Source organism: Rhagoletis zephyria, unplaced genomic scaffold, assembly GCF_001687245.7.
Source record: "Rhagoletis zephyria isolate East Lansing unplaced genomic scaffold, Rhagoletis_zephyria_1.1 Rzeph_scaffold_04487, whole genome shotgun sequence".
Lineage (NCBI taxonomy): Eukaryota > Metazoa > Arthropoda > Insecta > Diptera > Tephritidae > Rhagoletis > Rhagoletis zephyria.
This window is the reverse complement of record NW_016161570.1, coordinates 27,070-49,514: the sequence shown is the minus strand read 5'-3', so window position 1 is coordinate 49,514 and position 22,445 is coordinate 27,070. Positions and strand designations below refer to the sequence as shown.

Genomic DNA, 22,445 nt, shown 5'->3' with positions numbered 1-22,445 from the left:
CTTTGAATTTTTCCATATATTTCATATGGCGAAATACATTTTTAAGTATAATTGATATAAAGTCGTTAAAAGTAACTATTTTTTTACCAGATAAAAATATTTCCCTTCAGAAATCTTCAAACAATACAATTATTATGTACACTTAACTTTAGCATTTTATTAACTACTTTTTCATAACCGATAATCTCATCTGGGTCATTCCATGTAAAAGAGGAAATCGACATAAATTTAAAGATTACACCGTGCGATAAAAACAAAAAGATTTCGAAACACATGAAGCAATCAACTCACGAAACTGTGGGCCAAATATAGTAAAATCGCGTTTTTAGTTTTTCTCTCTGACTTTAGGTCTTTTTTTAAGGATATTAATTCGAAAAAATTATTTTAAAAAATCATTTCAACGTAGAAAAGTAATATTGGCACCAAGTGAAAGAGAAAATTCTATAGAATAAAAAAAAAATTAAAATTGTTTGGTTCACAAGGACGAATAGGTATTAAAAATGTCCTTTTAATTAGTTTTATTTTTTTAAGCGAATAAAGTTAGATGAACGAAATTCAAGGATGTGGTCGATTAGTCCTTAACATATAATTTTTTCGAAAATAATTATTGTAAAATTTCAAGGATATTCAATGATAAAACGTGAAGATTACATTTTCAATACCTAATATTTCTTATGCACCCAAAAATACAATCGGCCTTAATTCTACAGAATTTTCTTTTTAATTTGATAGCCATACTGTTTTTTTACATTGCATTGAATTTTTTTAAGTAATTATATTCTTCAAATTTCGAAGTCCTTCAACGTCAGCGAGAAAAACTAAAAACGCAGTTTTACTATATGTGGCCCATGGTTTCGCGAATATATAAAATTTTTTGTGTGTAAAATGTACTGCCGCACGGTGTTTTATAAACCTAGTANTATTCACATTAGCGATGGTCTATTTGGCAACGATATGGGGCACAATGACATCGAATACGATGCTAATTTACAATGGCGAAATATGCAGCAGGTAAATGTCTAAAATAATTACAAATAACAATAACAATCAATTGAGGTTGATTAGTTGTGTATGCCATGCAAATACATACTGATTTATTGCATACATATGTACATAAATATCTTGCGAGTATGCTAAAATATTTAAATATCCGCGGGCATTTGTCGAAATTGCTGTTAAATATTTAAAGTTGTTTATTTCACGATTATCGAAGCGATGGCTGAAAATATTAAAAATATTTAAAGAGGCCCACAAATATGAGATATTTTTTAGTATGCCAACGTAAAATATATATGCATACATACAAAAGTGTACAAAATAAAGACATAGACAAAAATTTCAAAATGTTAAAAAAAAAATATTTTTTTTTAAATCGCAAAAATTCAACAAAATTTTGACTCTGACCAGTTATATATGTATAACGCGGCGAGTTTATAAATTTAAATGAGGAAGTTTCAATAAAATATCAAATTTATCAGATTTAAAGTCAAAGTTTGGCCGAATTTTTGCGATTTAAAAAAAAAAAATAAATAATTTTTAAACGGCAAACTTTGAAATTTCGTGGATATTTCACCGTGCGACAAAAACAAAAAAATTTCAAGACACACGAAAGAATCGATATACTCACGAAACAATGGACGTTTTTAATTTTTCACTCTGAAGTCAGCATTTTTTTCAAAGAACTTTGGAATTTTAAAGATATGATTTATTCAAAAAATTATTTAAGAAAATCAGTGCAATTTAGAAAAACAACATGGGTACCAAATTAGAGAGAATATGCTGTAGAATTTAAAAGCAATCAAGTTTTTGGTTTTACAAGGACGAATAGGTATTGAAAATGCGCTTTTAATAAATTTTATCTTTTTAAGTTAATACAGTTTATAGGATGAAATTCGATGATGAGGCCGTGCGTATATTAGCCCTCAAACAATCTTTTTTCAAAAAAAAAAAAATATTGAAAATTTTCAAGGACATTTAAGAACAAAATTTGCAAAGGACATTTTCCATACACATTTGTCGCTATGCATCAAAAATTTATTCTGTTATAATTCTAAAGATTTTTTTCTTTCATATGATAACCTTATTATTATCCTACATTGCACCGAGTATTTTAAATAAATTAACTGAAAAATGCTTCTGGCCCAAAGTGATTCTGGGCAGGTGAAAGGAGCTATTAATGCCACGGTCCTCGCTTTTGGCGGGGATTTTTACAGGCCACTGGCGAAACGGAACTGGCGCGATGTTAAGTTTGAATAGTGGAGTCCAATGCTGCAATATCTAGTCTAAACATATATACTTTGTGGATCCATGTGCGGTCTTTTTGTACCGGGTACTTTAATTTATTGAAACTGACAACTTTGTGCTTTAAATTAGTAGGAATTCAAGCGACTTTAAAAAAAGATGCGCCCTGCTGCCAACTTCCTCTCTTCCTTCCTTCCTTCCTTCCCCGCAATGTAATTCATAAGAGCACAGTTTCTTACTTCCTTCAGCATGAGCGACACCAGAAAACAACCGTTGCACAGTTATAGCCCGAACACGCACACGCTGCTACCTAGCGTGCGTGCAAACAAGTTTTGTTACATTTATACATACATGCATACATACAAACATACCTCCTACTGCTGTTGTCGGTCGGCCACATGCCTAACCTTGCGATTTCCCGCATTGCCCAGCTGTTGTTGTTGTTATGCAGAAGGCAACTCATTGGTAAAAACGGCAGTAAAAAAAAATTTACATGGCAAAGGCCAAACCTTGCATGTTCGGCTACACAGAATTCTAATGCGGCCTCTCGATATCGGCCTACATGACTTTGCCGACAGCTGGTTGGTAGGTGGTTGATATCTGCAGAAACATGCAGGAGGTGTTTGCAAACATAATTTCGAGACACCACAAGTTTTCAGCATTCCATCGGGTATGAAGAAGTAGGGAGGGAAGGCAGAGTGAGTGCCTTGCCGTGTTTGGCAAAGTCAAATGTGCGCCTGCTCTTCTGCAGTGGATTTCTTAAATTTAAAAAATTTCGCTCTTAATTTGAATAAATGCGCTTGGCAATGAACGCTGGTTGTTGACTGACTCTTCTGCTGCGAGTTACTTGGAACAGTGCTCATATTCCATGCCATTTCACTGGCATAATTTCAAGTCAACCGCTTGGCGTGCTGACAGATTTGCAAGTTAATAAATTTGGTAATAATTTTTGTTTAATGAAAAACTGCATTAGTTGCTTAAGTGATGCGGTAAAGCGAAAAATCTGAAAAGCTTAACCAGTTGGAATTGAAAATTATATAGTATGTAAATATGTTATGTATTTTTTGAGCTTTGACCGGCGTTTCTTTTGCTAAATTTGAGTTTCAAGTATAAAACAAATTTAAATTAGGTACACTGCTAAATGGACTGTACACGAATTTACCCTTTCAGCTTGTTTGGCTGTGTCCTCGGCAGGCTTTTCATGTGTTCAAGGATGTATGCATGTGTGTCCGCAGGCTGACAATGTCACTGGTTGTTCAACAATAATGTCGGTTCCGCACTGACTTCACCAGCAGACCACCAATTGAGCACCATAGATAATATAGCACAACGACATAAATATACACCGATACACAAAATTTCTATGCTTATTCGTATAAATATTAGGAATGTCCTTGTTCTACTATTTTGAAGATACAAAATAAGAAAATGTAATAAATGTAAAATAACTCAAGGCAATGAATGGGCCTCATGTGTAAAAAGTATTGAAAACCGAGCCGGAGTTAAGCTCAATTTTCATGCATGAGGCCGTTAGCACGTTGCGCTTCAATCATCGTTGTGTTCACTCAGTTGCTCCAGGAACCGTTAATGAGCCCAGAAGTATGCAACAAAAAATATTCGAAGCAAATTGTGTTATTGGGATGTTAAAAGTACTTCCGGAGATCGTACTCGATATGCATTTTATAATGAAAAACTAAAAAATTATTAGATAAAAAAATAGGAAAAATAATAGACAAACATTATAGCCAAAGGCGGCCTGAATTTTTTTTGCATTTGTAGATATTAAATCGTAAGTTTTGCTTTTTAGTTTTAAACAATTGTAAAAGGCAAATTTAAATATATTTTGCAACCTGAAAGTTCTCGAAAATCCCCAAAAAAAATCTTAAAAAGTTTCCGAAACAACGAAAATTATAATACAAAATATCTCGAAAAATTCAGAAAAGTAAAGAAGTCCCCAAAGATAAAACATCACAGTGACGTAAAATCCCCAAGCCAGGAAAAACGCGGGAAAAATAAAAACTAAGTATTCCAGAATTACCGAAAAAATCCAGAATAGAAAAAAATCAGTAAATTCCGGTAAATTTCCACTATTTCCGAAGTACCCTGAAAGATACCGAAAAAATTAAGTTCACGAAAATTTCCGTAAAACTTCTGAAAAGTCCCAAAGTGCTTAAGATTTCGAAAATATATCAAAAAAATCTCGAACTCTCTGCAAAAGAAAACACGAAGTATCCTCAAAAATTCCGAAAGATCTGAAAATCACCAAAATCCTAAAATATTTTCGTAAACTCCTAAATATGTGTAAAACATAAAATACGAAGCATCCCAATAAAAATCCAAAATTTTTGCGGAAAATCCCGAAAAGCAAAAAACATGGGGAATGCGGAATGGTCCGGAAAAATTTACGAAAAGTGCCGCATAGTTCCTAAAATACGGAAAAGATTCCGAAAAAAATCCAAAACTTCCGATAAATAAAAAAAAATAATAATTGTATATAATGTATCCCGAAAAGGCACGAGAAAATACATAAAAATGCCGAGAATATTCCAAAAAAATCCTCCCGAAGAATTGCGTACAGTGAAACATGAAAGAAATGGGAAGTCCCGAAAAATAATCACAATAGAAATATCTGAATATCAGAAGAGAAATATCACAAAATTTACAGTTACATATTTTTTGCTCATGAAATAATCAGAAAAACTTTATTGATATTTACAGTTTTTGCCCTAAAATATAAAAAGCAAAAAATTATCGGTTTTTCTTGTTGAAAATAATAAAAGACGGTTTAATTTTAGATGTTATACTGAGTTTAAAAATGTGTACTCGTATTTATATACACTTGTTGTTAATCAGTTTTTTCGATACAAATGAGCACCTCCCTAATGAATAGCAAGTATTCTTCTCTTTACGTGTTCTTGCTGATTCTCAGAAATCTGCATTAAATTCATTTTTGGCAATTCCAATTCGCTGTGATGTGTTGACAACATTGCCAGCGGGCAATTTGCCAATGTTGCTCGCTCGTACAGCCCAGTCCAACTTTCCGCTTGCCGTCTCTCGCCTGCTGCCTACTTACCCAGTTGAATAAGCTGATCTCTCCGTACGAGTACATACTACATTGTAGTAACTCAGTGGAACTTTGTTCTGCCATAGGATCCGGTTTACTTGGTTGAACGATTTTTTGCTGGCTTGCCGCTGGTGGTTAGTTGACGACAGTTTTTATTTTGTTGCATCGTTGAAAAGAGAAAATAAACAAAAATATGAAGTAGCAAAGTCAAATAAATTAAAAACTAAGCAGATATGCAATTCATACATATTTATGTACATACATACATATGTACTATGTGCATTCATAAATATATGTGTGTATTCGAAGTAGCGCATTTTACACGCTGTCAACAAAATTATCCTCTGCGGCAGTGATGTCTCTGACCTCAGTTTCCTCAGAAATTAGAAATAAAATGGAGTAATATGCATTGTGAGCGACATTTCATTAAAAAAATAAATACAATAACTTTTTGGCAGTATGCCTACGGTAACCATCCGTCCTTTATTTTAAAGGACAGTCCTTTATTTTAACCCCCTGTCCTTTATAATTTTTTTCAAAATAAAGGACGCCTTTTGTCATTTATTTCTTAAACTGTCCTTTAAATCAGCTCTGCACTTTTCAGAGGTAAACTTTTAAACACAGACTATGAAAAATAGTTTGTTTCGCACCCACTTAAGGGTTTCTATTTAATCGGTAATCTTTGTACAATCTATAAAGCACAGGGAAAGTTGTGCCCAGGATCGTGTTACACGCTGAGTTTCCAGTTCCACCGTAAGAGAACAATAAACCCCCTGCTGCACAGTCGTTAAAAATTGGCATTTAGTGTTCGTAATTTTATGAAAGTTTACAATTATTTCAAGAGACCAGTTGACACAAACAACCAAAAAGAAGACCAGTTTGATTTGTGAATTTTTATTTGATTATATTAAATTTTTTAGTGGAAAATGCAGAAAAAGTAAAAAAATGTTATAAAAAATGTTCACCAAATTAAAAATATTTTTTTTTGGTTTTTAGGAAAAATTAGTTGAAAAATGAAGGCTGTGAATTATGAACATTCAATTCTAATTTTGAACCAATGTGTGCTGGCTTCGTTGTGCAGTATGAATTATGGTAAACGCATTTTGGTAGCAAAGGATGGCGAAGTCCTTGAAAAGGATTTGGCTTCATTTTTCGCTACAGCAGGGGTGCTTGTACAATTAAATAATATAATTAACTGATAAATATTTGATTTAAATTACGATATGGGTAAGGTACTTTTCTCATACAAGTTGTATGTACGTATTTCCAAATCCTTTTGAAAAAAAGTCCTTTATTTTACGTTGGTTAATATGGGTACCGTAAGTATGCCATAGCTGCAGTTGTAGTATAAGTCTCCTTCTCGTCCTTTCAATAAAGAAATGGTTATTTAGTAGAAGCGTCGCCTGAGCAGTTGCCTACACCAATCACCACAATTTTGATACGCTTCCTCTGGGATCTCTGATATTATCTGCTTTCATGTGTCGTCTGTTTCGGCAAACCACTTGGATTTGTCGATAAATCTATTTATGTTAGTAATGATTCGTTTGGAGATCTCCGTAAGACTTTGGGTAGAAACCCCCCTAGTGCTCGTATTATATTTAATTGGAATTAGAAATTTAATCAAAGAACAGTTTTGTTCTTGTATGTTTTCAATACATGCACAATACCATAGAAACAGTTAGGTACATATGTCTGGTATCAGTCCACCAAGCCTAATAATATAATAATAAATAATTTTCTAACATAAATATAATTTCTAACATAACTGAAATTAATAGAGTGCATTATTTTTAAAGTGCACTTAAACTCTAACATATTACTATCATCGCAAAACTTTTAGTGCCTTGTAACGTGAAGCTGTAGGAAAAAAACAACGAACTAATGGAATATTTACTATCCCAGTGAGTTTTGAGTGCTCATGGGACATCAAATCTGCATACTCACTGACCGCATACAAAAACCGCTTAAATCTCAAAAAGCATAAAGATATATACATACGTGTGTATGTATGTATGTAAATAGTTACATATAGACGGGTATGAAGTATATATTCACCCACCCAGTAGCGAAACGTAATCACTTTTGACTAATGATTTAAATATACATACATAACTTGGCCAATGACGTATTGCGAATGACTCATTGGCTTATCATATACGTGACCGAAAACCAATGACTTATGAGTAGAGAATTGTGATTTGGGACTTAAGAAGTCTTGTGACTCATGACTCTAATTTATACCTAGTTTATTTTTATTTTTTTTTTATAAATCATAATTTACAAGTAAAAATTTTACACCCTTCCAAGCAATGGAATTATTCAAATCTGTCCTTCAGGCTACTACAATGTTTTTCAGCCTGAATTCTATGTAAACACGATGGATTTTGTTCACTCAAAACTCGCCTTTCTTATACAGTCAAGGGTCTACGGTCGCGCAGTGATATTTGATACCCCTTTATAGCCCATAACTTTAAAAATGAGTATATTCAAAGAATGAATTTAGGTTTACAGGGGTTTTTGAGGTCGCTGAATTCGCATCTGTAGTCAAAATAACAAAGAAAAAAAAAACAAAATGGCCGATTTAATATGGCGCCTAAACACAATAATTTTGTTAAAAATAATAACAATGACTTACTAGATGTTATACTATTCAGGAGTTTTCGGGGACGCTGAATTCCAATCCAAAATCAAAATAACAAAACACAAAATGTCCGATCCAATATGATGCCTGAAATCAAAAGAAATTTGTTTAATTTGAAAAATATTTATTAAATTTACGTAGTATTGAGTTATATTAGGTTTTTTAAGTTTGCATCTAAAATTCTTCAAAAAAAATCCTATTATCATATGATCGTGTTTACGTCGTGTAACATCGAAATTGGTTGGAAAAAATTCTATTAAAAAAATCATTTTCAAAGAAACGTGCAATATTATCTGGTACGAAATCGGATCTTAAACAAAATGTCGGACACGGTCGGATTCAATATTTAGTATTATAGTTTAAAACATCTTGAAATAATCATAAATTTTTTATTGGTGAAACATGGAGAAAATGACTTATGACTTTTTCTTTAAACTTTTTTAGTAAAAAGTTCGCTCGAATATTTCATTAGATACTGAACAGTTGAAGATATTAAAAAAATTTTAAAAATTATACCTTAAATAGAGCTGACCTGTATAAGAAAACCCCATTTTACAAAACTAAAATCGATCGGTCCTAAGGCTTTTGGCGTTCTTTTAAACTTTAGCATTAAATTTTTACTTTTAAGAGCGCTGCGTTAACTAACACCGTCGATTACTTCCTGTGCATATGTTTTGCATGATTTCTGATCTCTGAGAAACCATTTTTCGAGGAACTGGGCATTAGTAATGGGCATGTAAGAAAAATATTCGCTGAAAATAAACTATTGATAAAGAGCAAATCGTTTAACCATCAAACCATCCCTGATAAATATAGTAGAGACGAGTATTTGAAATAAGCTCAAATAATTTAATAGAGTAACTTATTTTTCTGATCATATCCGTATGCCTGCTGGGTTGAATACTCATATACATATGTACGTATTAACCACAAAATATGTACATTTGTATTTATGTACATTAGGGCGGGTCAATTTGTATGGGAGATTTTGTCGACTATGCGCGTATAGCACAGTAGGATTCTACGTGTAATTCTAAGAGAATTTGCCCAAAAAACTATGGGTCTAAAATCAATGGGGAGTTTGCTTTACGCGCTAGTAAAAAAAACAATTGACTCGCCCTAATGTGCATACTCTAAAATATATTTTGTGTAATTTTTATAATATCCTTCGGGTGCAACTATAAATGTAATGCAGATGGGTAAGCATAGCTGACATCAAAATTTAAAAGCTTTTTTTAGTTTTCTAGACGCAAAGTGCCAGCAATAAACTTGCATAGATACACAAGTAGGAAGGGAGTGCAAGTGTGTGCAGGTTTTAATTTTTTCATGAAGTATGTATGAATGTACATATATGCACACGTAGCATACGACTAAGCAAGGACATTTCGCGCCGCTACAACAACAACAACAACAGCGCCGGTTAAGGCACTGCCAGCGAACCACTAAAACATAAAAATGAAAAAGTAAAAAAAAATATATATATACATACATATATATAAACAAAACTTGGCATCTAAAAATAGAAACAAAAACAAAACGCAACAAAGTTGGTTGGATAGTAATAAACTAAAAGTTGAATAACCTCCAGCTGCCAATTCGTCTGCCGCTGGTCGCTGCTGTCTTTGCGTTTGGCGCGCCGCTTGTTGCCACGGCTGTTGCTCTGCTGCTATCGCTATAATTCTTTCTTCGTAATTTTTTTGTTACTTTTGCTTTTATTTTTTATTCTACTTTTTCTGTGCTGCTTGTTACGATTTTGGCATTGCAAAAGGCACAGAATAAAAAATAAAAATGAAAAACGCAAGAAATAAAATGAATAGCGACGAGGGCGAAAGCAACAGTTCGGTAGGACGCTAGTGTGTCCTTTGAGTGCATTCGGCACAACAGTTGCTACACCAACAAAAGCAACCACCGCCAAATAAAAAAATAAAAAATTAAAAATAAAAAATAAAAAACAGATAAATAAAATATTTATTTCAGTATAAGTTTAGTAAACCAAAGCTAAAGCAAAAGCAAAATACGATTACCTACATTTCTCCATGGCTGTGCCGCCAATCTCTCGAGATCCTTTAAATTTATGACTACATTTAAGTAGGAGTTGCATGCATGACACTTGTCCGCCGCCGCCGCCGCCACCACCGTCGCTCCCGCATTGCATGTTGCGAACAATTTTGGCGCTGCATCGGCTGTAAGCAAGCAGTGAACACGCGAGGCGTACTGCGGCACAGACCGGCGCGCCGGGTAAGCAGTGCGCCGTAATCCTGCAGACGATTAGACCAACTCACTACTCACCGGCTTCAGTCACACACACACACGACCCACGGTCCATGGCCCACCGAAGGCATCCAGTCGAAGTATTTGCGCCATTGGTCACTGCGTCGTTTGTGTGGCAGACAGCAAGGCAACATGCAACATTTCGTGGCAAGCACGTGCACGTATGTATTTGTCTCCGTGTCTGTCTGCTTTGTGGCAAACGCATTCCGTTGCAACGCTTTAGACGTTCGTACATTATTCAAATCCAGTACAGACAAAAGCGACAAAAAGCAACTACAATGTTGCATGGCAAACTTTATAGCCCAGGCGTGCTGCACATACTTGACATTGTTGCCATTTTTTTTTTCCTTTTCCACTTCTTTCGCGTGTGCTCCGCTCTCCCTTCTCTGCGTCTGCCGGAATTGCATCACTTACAGCTTTTACTCACTGCTGTAGCTTTTACTCACTGCTGTAGTCATTCAATCCCTGGCGTCTACTTTTCACTTCTTAAGTATATTTCTTGATTTTCGCCACTTTTTCACGGCTACTTAAAGTCATTCTTTGGCAATTGCAGCTGTTGTTGCACTTGAGTTGTTACTCGCAAGGGAATACGAGCTAATGCCACATAATATCCCAAATAAAAGTCAACTACAACGAATTCATATGTGTATGGGGTGGGGTTTTGCCCCCCTGGCAATGTTGCCAGTTTCGTAGTTTTAACTATATATTACATTACATTAGACAAGCTTACGGTAATTTAAATTACCTCTTAGTACAAGTTACAGTTTTTTTTCGAAACTTTCGATCTAAACAAATAAATTAATATTTCTACTTCGGTTATTTATAAGTCAATTTTTAAGATAAAAAAATAAATCTGGCAACACTGCTCCTTGGATGAATCAGAAATTTCCATACTGTTCTTTGCTTCCTTTCTAAGAAATGTTTTACAACTTCTGTCATACATTTTTCTTATCTCTGGATTTCAATGTGTGTGTGTGTGTGTGAAGAGTTAAACTTTTGGATGTAAACCTTGAATGCGCTACGCGACCCGACAATGTCCGTGAAAAGTACGTGTACAAACTTTTCTAATAGTTGACAACAATTTGAAGAATTTTTATGGTCACATTGCTGATATTTTTTCTTCGCACTTCCCTCTTTGCGACTTCCACAAGTGGATGGGGTTGACTAGCTGTACAATGTTCCACAGAGTTAAAGGATAATAATAACAATATCCATATGAAAGTAAAGAAAGATAACGATAAAGATACCATTATCGACATATACTACACTACCGATGATTGTTTTCTCATTTGACAACAACAATATTGGTATGACAACCATATCGAACAGAAGCCAGAGTTTTTTTTACTACATACGTAAACTTTTTAGGGGCGCAGACATCATACGCATTCTCTCTCTCTGGTTTCGTGAAGCTCCGGTTCCGGAAAGCTGTACTCACAAAGGAAAGCTAACATTTTCGCTATTCGAATCTCACACCTGCACTCCGAGCAGTGTGATCACATCTTCCACTCTCCGAGAAAGTAGTGGGATTTTAGCAAGCCCGAAAGAAAAAATGGCGCTTCAACGCTTGACAACGATTGTCAACCTTGACTATTATTCAAAAAGTTGCGCCTAAAACTATACCGCTAAGATCTTCTGTATTTACCTAAATTTGCTGTGCATTTTTTAATAGAAATTTTGTACCACTATTCAAGAAGGAGATGCTTTTTTATCGCAGAAAAACACTCATAGATTTGCCATTGCCTGCTGGGGGGCGACCACTATTAGAAAAAAGCTTTTGTTTTGGGCGCTTCTCAGATCAGAAATCGAACTTTGGTTCTGCAGGATGGTAGTGCTGCACTCTACCACGGCAGCTTCAGCCTTCTTTATAGATACATTATTGTAGGTCTTATCAAACGTACTATATTAAAGGCTAAAGCCCAACTGGTGAACCTTGCCCTGAATCGCCTGACGCTTACTGAAAGGGCAAAGCTCTTGGGTTTAATTCTTGACAGTAAGCTGTAGTGTAGTAGCCTAATGTCGAGGAAAGAGCAAAGAAGACCGCAGCGCCTCTATGTTGCTGCAGAGGGGGAATAGGTAAGAGATGGGTCTTTCTCCCAAGGTTATTTCCTGCCTTGGTGAAACCATAATTAATCCCATTAAGCTTTATGGAGTCCCCACCAGGTGGAATGCACTGAACAAGGCTTCGTTAGCCAGTAGGCTGCAGCGAGTGCAACGAGCCACCCCCATTGGAATTAATCGGCAAACGGAGCCCTTAATTTCCTTTCGGTCGCGTCGGAATATTACCTTGTCGGACTTGTATGGGTGGATGCGGGACCATAGTGATATATCAGGAAACTATGTGGCTGTGTGGAGTGAGGACATCTCTCGAAGAGATGGGCCTCGGGACAAATCAGCGCACGACGTTGGAAAATCAGCACCGTTAGTGAACCGGGGACGGTCTAGGGATCTCATCAACACTCCTCTTAGACTTCCCAGCTTCTGCTAGATTGCGACTTAGGCAGTTGGGTTCGTACTTTCCAACTAGTCCGGAGGAGCTCTCCGTTACTAGTATCTGTCGTCTGCAAAACTTCGTTCTCCGCAATCAGCGCTTCTCGCTTTAACCTAGCAGTTATCGTTCGCAGTAGTATCGGAAAGGACCAACGCTCACGGTCTGAGTGAGACCCTTGACAAAGGGCAACACCCATTACCTAACCTAACCTTTCATCGTAGTAGTTCTCAGTATTTAGGGCCTCGCGCAGCTTTACTGTATCATATATATATATACTACATGTTCTATACATTATTTGTAATTATTATATAATTAATTTGATGGAATTTTAACTATCAAAACTAAATGTTGCTTATAATAAAAACAAAAACTCTACCCATTTCTTCAATTGCAGGTTGGTGAATCGAGTGCGATGGCCAATGATAAGACGAATACGTCGTGCCTGAAGGCGACACCCGACCAAAGATGTTTAGGTTTGTGTTTAATTTTCATTTTATTAACACAATTACTATTAAACTTCAACTGCAACAACAACAAAAATGGCAATAGATAGATACAGAGCAAAAAATAATAGCCGAAATTCGCGAGTAAGAAAAGAACAAAGCTGTATAAATTTGTATATTAACAAAAAAAAAGCCAAAAAGCAAAGCAACAAAAAATTATAAATAACAAAAATCTGAAGCGCAAAAATTTCTAAAAGCAAATAAAAAACTTTTGCAACATTTTATATTGAGATTAAAGCTGAAATAAAGTAAAACGTAGAATTACGAAAACTAAAAACAAACAAAAAAAACGCTAGAAATACTAAAAGTGTAAACGGGTTTGAAGTTGTATGCCAATGCATTTGTAAGATGTGTGTAAATTTTCAGTGTAATAATGGAATTTGAGTAATGCGCTTTTAAGAAATTTCTTTTCTGCAAAAGAAAACTTTCCATTTTTTTGTAAAAATGTAAGTAGACTTCTTTAAGTTTCAATAATTCACTTCAAAGTGCTGTGTAGATTAATAGCCTTATTCATAAAAAAAAATAAAGAAGTTTTACAAAGGGTTTATAAATTGAATTGAATGTATGAACACGTCAATTTATAAAGCTTTTTTTAAACCTACTTCATTTTTTATGAATAAGGCCATAAGATTTCAAAAAATTGTATAATAACGAAAAGGTGTCCAGCTTAGGTTAGGTATAAAAAATAATAAACAAAAAACATATTTAGAAATGAGAAAACGTATAAAATGAAAATAAACTAAAGAAACACTTAAGTTAGGTAAGAAGTAAGCAATTGATATAACGGAAACGGCTTGGAGATTTAGAGATTTTCAAAATTTAGCCATAGAAAATAATGAGGTAAAATGCTGAATACACGCTGAAAGGTTGTCCAAATTTGTACAGTAGACTAAATATGAAGCAGTAAAATGTATGGATTAGGCGTAGTGTTGCCACAGGTTTACGGAAAATAATAATAATAATAGGCATTTAACTAAGTATAAAAAAAATTGGGAAATGCTAGGCTAGGCTAGGCACTAACAAATTTTAATACTCCAATTTTTTTTTTTTTTTTATTTAAATTTTTGAACTTGCCGCTTTTACTGTGACTTCGTTTGTAACTTTTAACATTAGCTGTGAAAAAATCGCAAATCTTTTTCATATTCCCATCATTGATTTTTAAACAATTTTAAATGTTCCACAACCTACCATAATTATTTTTTTTATCAAAAATACGCATTTTACATGCAATTGCACTTAAAATCATAAATCAAATATTTCAAAATTCTCATTATTACTTTATGTATTTCTTTTTTTTTATTAAAAATCAAAAGTTCTTTAACAAAAATCACAAATTTTCGAAAATTTATTTAAATTCATTCCGTACTTGTTCATGTGTTTGCTTGTAATTACATATTTTTCAGTTTTCAAGTCTAAACTGTAGTTAGTTATAGGAACGCTAAACCAAATTTAGGCATTTTTGTAAAATAGAGTTATGGACTCCTTAAAAAAAGTACATACGATTTTTTAAACAAACAACAAATACTACACAAATTTCCAAGTCTTCCCGCTGCACACTGCTAAAACGATGCTTTTGTACTAAATAATGACAATGAATGTTTTTTTTTGGTTTTCAAAAAACAAAAATCTTGCCAGAAAAAAGCAGCCCCGTAAAATATACATACATATATACACATATACATATGTATTTTTACCAACGTTATGCATTCGAGCCCATTAAATTTTTTTCGGAGTGAAATATTTTTTATTTGTAAAATCAACTTTCTATAGGCAGCATAAAAAGCGAAAATTTACGAGCCATATTTCCATGCAACGATTTTTGGCATAACAAAGTAGAAAGCATGGCAATTGCGCAATACCCGTACTGCAAATTCTACCCATAGCTAGCTGGTCAGCGCTTATAATAAATGAAAATTTCATGCAATTGAGGGAGAAAAATTTACTCGTGTCACATTCATATGTACTTACATATGTATAGTAGTAGATATATTGGAAAAAATTCTCATTTTGCTGTGCATACAGTATTGCATATACTTATTTACGCGCTCATTTGTAGGCACAGCGGATGACAGGCAATCGAAGTCAGCAAGTCATTGCACTTTATTTTATTTGTTAATTGTTTTTTTTTTTTGAAACTTTCGAACTGCAAGCAATTAACTTTTGTCGCAGCTTTTTTGCGGTAGTGCCAATCGAAAGCACCTGCAATGCAAAATGCCATGCGGAAATGAGTGTTGCATTTAAATCGCGTAGGCAAAAAGTGGAGAAATACAAGTAAAAAAGCAAAATGCTTTCATGCGTGCAAACTTTTTCGCTTTTTTGTGTACATGATGTGGAAACTTGTAATGATTCTTTAGTCAAATTAATTCACTTTACAAGCTTTCTGTGCTTTCACACACAAGTTATTGTAAAAAGTCTTAAAACTTTTTTAAAATATTGGCATTTAGTTTTTGGAGTTTTTTTTTTCAGACGTAAAAGCTTATGGTGCAAATTATTAGAAGCATATTTAGTGGTTTAAGCTTTCAAAGAACCTTAGATCGTGTGAAAGCTTTCACTGCTACAGAGTTGGCTACTTCATAGGCAGGCATACTAAGCTATTTTTTAACTTTATGACTTTTATTAAAGGGTCTTTCTGACCAACAAAGATAAGAAGGCCAGGTTAAATTTCTTTGCAAATGTATGACTTTTCTCTACAAAGTTTTGGTAGCAGTACTACTGACAGTAGAACGGAAAGTCATAAGCACCTTTGATCATTCGAAAGTTCTTGGTACACACTTACAACAATGTCCGGCAGCAAAAGCTTTTTGTCCACTGTACATACATCAGTGACGCTCAGAGGGAGAGAGAGACAACTTTTACTCTGTGTGCATCCATATAAATCAGCGATGGGCCGAGAGAGATTTTACTCCGCACGCGCCTATAAAAAATTTATAGAAAGCTTAAAAGAGCTTCCCCGCGGGCAAGAGAGTGTCCGCCACCAATATAAATCGATCGGAGAGCTTTAAAGAGCTCTGCCCGTGAGCCCTATTGTGATCATCTCTGATATGCACAAATTGTAGAAAGAGTTTTGAAAGCTTTGACACGCGTGCCTATGAAGTGGCCAACTGTAACTTTCATACGTGATGTTAAAACTTAAAGCTCTTTTGGTGCCAATGAAATAAATTTGATCTTTTGATTCTTGTGATATGCTTGCGTTTCTCCAGTAAGATTTTTCGGTTCGAAATAGGTTTGAGGTCACTTCAAGTTTCAGTTCCACAACAAGCTTTTCAGGCGTTCCGCACCTTTCAGGCTTTCAGCGTTAGCAGAGTTATATAGCTGAAAGCCTAAAAAGCGCGGAACGCCAGAAAAGCTTTTTGTAGAGTTGTACTCTTATTGACAAAGCGAAATCAGTAATGCATTTTAGACAATTTATATAAAATGAAAACAATTCCAATGGTGTCAGTAAAACATAATGAATTACTAGAGCGGTTTTTAGTAATAGTTTTTTGTCCTCAAGTTTCTGTAAGAAAATATAAAAATAAAGGGAAAACTCGATAAAGCGAACTTCGAACTAAGCCACATGAAAACTCAAATATTCAACTAAATTTTTAACAAAACAAACAAAATAAAATTGTTTAATGAATTTTTAATATGTATTCCATTCAGAATTGTTAGCAGAAGACTATGTTTGAATGAATTTTTGTGTTTTGCCTAATAACCGCACAATTTTTTTTTTTTTTACTAAAAGTGTTATTGAAATTACAAAAAAAAAATAATACGAGTATTACATTTTACAAACAGCTTAAAGTAACTTATGGCATACAAACATAATTGCTAAAGCATAAAATACTTAGGCGCACAAATATTTTTTTTCCTTTATAGTAAACTCTTTTTATTTCCCCCGAACATTTTCAATTTTGTAGTGTTTCTAAAAAAATGCAAGAAAAAAGTAAAAAACATTTATCTAAAACTAGCATTTAAGCGCAAGAACGGTGGTCGGGTTTTCAGCCTAAATATAGGCAATCAAAAAATATAATACTTAAGTAAATTAAAGCAAAAAACAAAAAAACTATGTATATTAAAATGGGCAAAAGGAACCAACACACAATAAATAACTGGGAAAAGGCCGTAAAAATGCAAATTACTTACCCGTATGTGTAAAATATTTATAATATAAAAAAATTCTTTAAGCAAAAACTTCCTGCGTTTCAAAGAGCGAACATTTTTAAGATGAAAAAAGTAGTAATAAATTAAAAATAGTAAAAATAAAAAGCGCTGCTGCTGCAATAATTTATGCAATTGAAAAAACAATAAGTAAAAGTTGCAAACAAAACTTTGCTGCAAAAAATATCAGTTTTTTCAAACATCTCTCACCTTTAGTAGCAATTCGAAACAATAATTTTCATATCATTATGCAATTTACAGTAAAATTTTNTTTTTTTTTTTTTTTGTTATAGATATTCGTACTTTGTCATAAAGTTTTTTTTTTTTTATTGAGTAATGGCTTCAGTGTTGTAATACATACATTCTGTTGAAATATTACCGGGACTCAAAATTAAAAAAAAAAAAAAAAAATAATAAGCAGAGCTGCGATTCGGATTATAGAATTGCAATTAATTCGGATTACTGAGTAGCTGAGAATGCTGTGCGAAAAGCCGTTCGGATTACCGAATATTCGGTTTATCGAGTAGTCGGATCATCGAGTAGTCGACTATTTCTATGTAAATAGTACACTGAGAGAAAAATTGTGTTCTAAAAACAAGTCTGACTGGGATTAAAATTTTCATTTTTCGTTTTTAAAATGTGTCCAGTTAGACATTCAAGAACTGTGGGTTGTCATGAAGAAGCAATATGATCACAAGTCTTTAAAAATGATAATTTTGTGCATCATATAAGATTTTTCGGAGTTACCGTACTATTTGTTTGGCCGAAATTCTTGTTTTGGGTTTCACTTAAGTATAAAATTCTGTGTTTTTTTCTGATTGTAACTCAGTCTACATTCCGGGTGGAGAAGCCCTTATAAGTACATACATATACATATAGACTAAATGTGCTGGGTTTTGTATACAATTATTTCATGAATATACTAAAGAGTCAGACGTGGCAATATTTCCAACTTCTTTACCCAATTCGCTGTCTAATTGAGAAAAAGAAATTATATTTTGATGTGTGAATAGCCAGAAAATTCTTTCTTTTACATTTCGCAAATCAGTTTCAGAAACAAAAGTCGCAAGATGTGACTGAATTGAGAGAGCACAAATCGATTTCGTAAATTTATTTCTACTTCCGCGTGCTGTACTAGCAATCTGCAATTCGCCTTTCGGATATAAACAAAAAACCTCTTTCGAAAGGCACTTTACATGCAAGGTGTGACAACTCATGCAACTGCTTTCCTGAAATTTCTCAATTTGCCCTCTCTGCTCTCTTGCTCTCATATTGCCTTGCCACTTCCGACAAGCTCTCAACGCCACAGCAACGCATGCAATTTGTGCATTGTGCAAACCGTTATCGAGATACCGTCCTAACTGCTCAAAAAGGTAATCGCAAAATGGACTTCCGGAAAGCGCCGCATTTATTACTCAGACGGGGGGGACCTTAATTTCAAAGGGCATTAAAGTATTATGAAGAATGGATCTGAGCTTAACGTAATTTTTATGTACACTGTCATCACAAGTCCACTGCCCTAATTATATCGGTTATCGATACTTTTTGAGTAATTCCTAGTAATTTTTGCAGCATTTTCGGGTAGAAGGAGCTTTTGTGGTTTTCGTTTATTATCCAGTGCAATATCTTTAAATTAGGCAATTTTTAAAATCTTATCTACAAAATCTTTCCAAAGTTTCTGCTCTATTTTTTCATTATAAAAATTTCGCAAAGCGTAGGGCTTTCGTGGGGGAAATTCCTGGTTTTATTTTGACAGAATGTACATACTACATGTTTTCAATTTATGCTTAAAACATTGTTTATATATTGCCAAAAAAAAAAATCCTGCATAAATCCGTTTGGGCACAATATCCTTGTAGCTAAAATTTCTAGTGATCAGTTAAACCTTTTTTTGTTTTTTTTTGTTCCATCCGCGACTTACAATTTTCTAATTTTAGCTAAATACAAATCCGTTAAGTATACAACTAAATTTTATCTGTATATAAATAAATAATTTGTTTTTGCAAAATAATTTACATTTACAATTCCTCGATAATCAAAGTAACTTGAGTGCAATATTACATACATACATACAAACATACTTATGCTAATTACAATACTTTTACTATGTTAAGTACGTACATATGTATATACATACACATACATACTTTATAAATACATATACATATATTTACATAAATGCAATAGCATTGATACTTATGCTTAATAAATACATAAATAGTTATTTATTTAAATAAACTTGTACGTGCATTCATACGTATAGATACATAAATAAACTCTAAAAATACAAACATAAATGTACATATCGTATGAGTTGGTAAAGCTGAAGGGGCTATTTTGTTAGCTAAATATTTAAGCGTCAAAGTAGTAGAATGCTGCAAAACTAGGTTTACACATTTCCAAAAAAAAAAAGTTGACTTTATCAGTGCAACAAGAAATCTCTTTCAACAAAGGAAATATTTTAAAAACCTTGAATGATGGAAAAAGATGCATTTTTGTTAATATTAATATGAATTTCTCTATTTGTGCAACATTCGCCCTTTCAGCTTAGAGAACCCTTAAGCAAGCTTTCAATGTCCAATATTCAATTTTTATTTGTTAATAATTTGCATACATATCAATGAATATTAACGTACATACGTAAATATATAGTTGTTGAGATTAGTTTTAGCCTGACTTATTTATGCAGCTGTATCATGCTTTACGCGCCCTAGTTTGTTTTAAGAATGCGCACAATTTTGCATTAAATAAATGAATTAATAATAAATTTAAATGCTTAAAGTCGCTTGAGATACCTCGACTTTAGAATTAAATTTGAAAACAACTTTCAGCACAAATTATTTTCTCACAATAGCTGCCATATTCTAGCGAAAGCGCAGCACTTTTGTGATTTGTGACTGCGCCTCTAAATATGCCACAAAATTTTGATTTTAAGTGCTTAAAAAATGCACCGAAATTTCAAAATTTTATTTTTAGCGGCATACTCTGAGGCGCAGCAGAAATCACAACACTGATGCGCTGAGTTTTGTGACTGGGTTAGAGTAGGGTTGTAACCTCCTCATCCAGTACGTATTCGCGTGAAATTAAAATTTCCTTTGCCTACTTTTAGGGACCGCATAAACCGAATGTAAACATTGTTTCGTTGTTGTGAAACAACACTCAATAGGTCATAACAACAATAAAAAATTTTATTTTTACAGCACTATAAAATCGGTGTTTAGTCGGATTTAGATTTAGTCTACTACGATCGTAGTAGATTGACGAGGATTTTCGAGAAAATTCACTTCACTCTCTGCTTTTCCCAAGATATAGGTCACTTATTGCCGCATCCGAAAAGATGTCTAAAAAGATGTGAAAAAGATTAACTAAATTTTCGTATTAGCTAACTTATATACATATGTATGTGTGGGTAAAGATAAAGTTACTGGTTGAAATTTTTTGATTTAGTAAATAAATTTTCGTACACAAAAATGTTTATAAAATTTTTTTATAACTAAACATTCAATTTTTCTTTTTTTATGTTATGTTCGCGCTTCCGTGCATTATATTGTGATTACGTATTAATAAAAACTTGTGAATAATAGTGTTTTAGAAATTGACTTTAACGAAATTACAAAATTATTTTATTACTTTTAATTAGTATTGATATGCTTTCAATATTATGTAATTCGTAAATAAAGATTTTTTTTAGCAGAGATAAAAAAAACTTAAAAAACTTAAAAATATAAAATTTCATCTGGGGCAGGCATGACTCTAAAATACATGCCGCGGGAAAAGCTTTTTAAAGTCTTTTGTAGCGCACAAAGTGTAAGCTCTGTGTGATCCTCACTGATCTTTTTGTCTTTTTAAGCATTGTGTGTAGATGGGGAGAATTTTTACTATCTGTGCATCAATATGAAATCTATAAAAAGCTTTTCCGGCGAGATATGTTTTGGTTGTTACTGATCTATGGGTTAAAGCTGTAGAGAGCACATTCAAATTGCTGTTAATAGACAGAGAGAGAATCTGTCTACGGGCATCGACAACCTCACCGTCATGCGTTGGTGAGTTTTCGTTAACATGAAAATCCCGTAAGATAGATCGTGTCAGCTGAGACGGTCTCCGATTTTACATCGGTGTGTAGTTGAACCATTCAACAAAAATGCAAATGATTACTCGTAAATTCTCACAAAAGAAAAATTCTCTTCTAACGAGCCAATTGACAGATAATATTTATAAAGATAACTCGACCGAAATGTTGAATAACGCTACTCTAGCAGCAAATGAGCGATATATAGGTTTGTAGGTAGACGCATTTTTTTTTTAAGATTTATTAACATTTTTTCAATATGGGCTTGTTTTATAAACCATTATTTCGACTAATATAAAATTTAAGTTAAATAAACTTTTGGTCACAAAAACTTTTTCTTAAACCCGATATTTTTTTATTTTGTTTTTAATTTTTATTGAAAAGCGTTAATTCGTATTTTTTTTACTTACTTCCAAATATAAAAATTTGCGTTCGGTTTCAACTCGTTTTTATTCAATGAAATTTTTGTTGCCTTTTTGTTGTTGTTTTTGTAAACCACCACTACCACCAACTCCCGCTTACACTTGGTAACTAAACTTTATATGAAATTAATTTAAGAATAAACACACACAAAAATCAATAGTAGCTTGATTTAGAACTAATCAATAAAGGGTGCGTTATAATGTTTGAGTGCCAAAGTTGGGAAAAAAATCTGCGCAATAGAAGTGCGACGCTCTTTCTCTACACTTAACTTTTGTTAGCAATATGCATAAATCAGGATTTAAACACTTGCAGCAATTTTGGCACACTATAATGTCGCACCTTTTATAACCTAAATAATAATCCAAATGGAAGCCAATTTATACCTAACCTTTGTAATTTAACAAGACTATGTTAAGCGAGTAAATAACAAAAGGGATTTATTATATACTTCAAATGTACATATTAATTTTACATTCGTACATATGTGTGTACACTCATAAATATGTATGTATATCTATGTACTTGTACATGTGCAAATGCGTGTGCGGCAATGTTGATTAATATTTAGTAAACTATTAGCACAATTTCTTGTTTTTTTTTTT

The 22,445-nt window shown here is 33.4% G+C and overlaps 1 pseudogene; it reads left to right on the top strand.

Annotated features, from left to right (window-relative positions):
* Window positions 1-885: 885 nt before the first annotated feature.
* Window positions 886-22,445, top strand: part of LOC108370809 (furin-like protease 1) — a 45,724-nt pseudogene continuing 24,164 nt past the window's right edge.